Source organism: Micromys minutus (genome assembly GCF_963924665.1).
Source record: "Micromys minutus genome assembly, chromosome: 3".
Lineage (NCBI taxonomy): Eukaryota > Metazoa > Chordata > Mammalia > Rodentia > Muridae > Micromys > Micromys minutus.
The window spans coordinates 43,888,256-43,890,341 of NC_137972.1; the positions used below are offsets into that span (position 1 = coordinate 43,888,256).

At 40.6% G+C, this 2,086-nt stretch overlaps 1 pseudogene across 1 annotated transcript; it reads right to left on the bottom strand.

The window, feature by feature from the left end:
* Window positions 1-912: 912 nt before the first annotated feature.
* Window positions 913-1,681, bottom strand: LOC308418894 (large ribosomal subunit protein eL13-like; annotated as a pseudogene). Its single transcript has one exon. The product of its transcript is annotated as a large ribosomal subunit protein eL13-like (transcript).
* Window positions 1,682-2,086: the final 405 nt, after the last annotated feature.

Genomic DNA, 2,086 nt, shown 5'->3' on the forward strand with positions numbered 1-2,086 from the left:
AGAAGAATTATACAGGCTCTGTAAATATACCATTTGGATTTTTAGCTCACACGTACTCTTTAAGCAGGGATTTTTATGGCCATGTACTTAACAATCAGTAATTTCTGTCTAATCTTCAAATTTATGATGCTGTTTATAACGCAATTTACATAGATCACTATAGGATTAGGATCAACGTAGTTCTAGCATATTCCACTCATTATAAAAACTGATAAATGTGAGGAATCTGTATTTTTGTAAAGCTGAAAATAAATGAACAAAAACAAACAGATGAGGAGTCTTTCTAATTGGTACAAGATTTAGGCAATTGTGAGTGGCTTCAATGAGGTTGCTTGCATAATGTTGTGATTGATTCTATCAAAGGCATTGAATTTTTGAGCATAAAGGACCTTCCTTCCTAATGTGATAGTGCTCAAAACATGGACATGGCTATTAGAATAAAGATAACAATATAAGAGTGGCTAGGAACCTCCACCAAGATGTTTTGATATTGGCCTATGAATAGCTGACTTCCTAAAGGCCAACATCAGAAAAAGAAATGTGATGCCCAGAGCTTTCTGTTACCTGAAGGCAATGACCAAGGAACCAGAGACTGTAAAAGACTTCTGATTTCAAATCAGACACTTGAGCAAAATTGGATGAATGAGCACAAAGATGTGCTCGCCTAGTCAAGTGGTCCTAAGAATTGCACTGTCAGTTTGGATCTGCTATTTGCAGACTAAGAGATGTCTCTGCAGCTCTAGAATGATGGTTTTTCTTTTTTCATTAGAATTTGTAACACCTAGTACCCCTGAAGAATTAGAGACCTTTGTAAAGCTGTAGCAGCAGAAAATACCCCCCAAAAAAATAATACATGTAAATTCTGTTCGTGTATTTATAAATGCGGTTGAATACATTTTGCCTTTCCAATAATTACCAAAATGTGTCACTACTTTTAGTAGTATTGGTCAGGTACCTGTGAAACAAAGTTGTTCTCTTTCTTTCTTCCTTTTTCTTTCTTTCTTTCTTTTTTCTTTCTCTTATGGAAAATTTATTGCAACTCCCCAACCGTGAATTACTTTTTTTCTTTTCAACATCTTGCTCTGCAGCTTCCTTTGGCCTTTTTGCTTGGATGCCAAAGAGCCAGGCATTGGCACGGGCCATGCAAAAACTGGCAAAAGCCTTGAAGTTCTTCTCTGCTTCTGTGATGACTCTGGCCTTTTACTCTTTGTGCACATTCTGGATAGACATCACAGGTCCTGTTAGTTGGGTGGCCAATTTAAGTTCTTCAGCACAACGGTCTCCCTTCTTTGGAGCAGAAGGCTTCCTGGGAGAAAGGATGAGCATGGAGCAGTACTCCTTCAGGTACTGCACGTTGACCTGTAGGGATTCAGTGGGTTTTGCCTCCTTTGGTCCACAAAGATACCTATGATGAGAGCCATTTTTCTTGTGGATACCAGCCACCCTGAGTGCTTCTAGGCTAAAGTCCATGCCAGCCTGGACCTTGGTGTGGTATCTAACAACTCACAATGGGCCTGATAGGACCAGATACAGGATGAGGAGTAGTGTGACATGCTTTCACCTGCTGGGCCTTGCGTCTGTGGAACCTAAGTGCCGAATGGTTAAACCAAGTGTCCACTTGCGGCTGCCAATCCTCGTGGAAGTGGGGCTTCTGGATCATGCCATTCCGGCTGCATGCCATGGTTTCCTCCTATGCAGGAAAATGGCCGAAGCTGCTCTTTAAAGCTGCTCACTGTATATAGAAGGAAAGAAACAGTCTGGTGAGTTTCAAGGAACCCAAGTGACATTAGGTGTGACTATAAATCAACCTGTGAGGCTCTCAAACACATTTCAGTATTTGACGCTTGGGAGCTGTAAGTTCAAAAGCTGTCATATCTCTTAAACCTTGTTTGAATTCTAATTCTGATGAGGGTCCTTGCAACACCCTACAACTAAGGTGCACACACTTAAGTGGAATATGGCAGGGAAGTTTGCACACCAGAAGAACTTAACTTTTAGTATGATTTCTCTATGGGAATGGCTCCAACAATACCAAAAGCAAACCCTAACTATGTGGGCTCTACCAGAAGAAACAATGTCCTAAAAA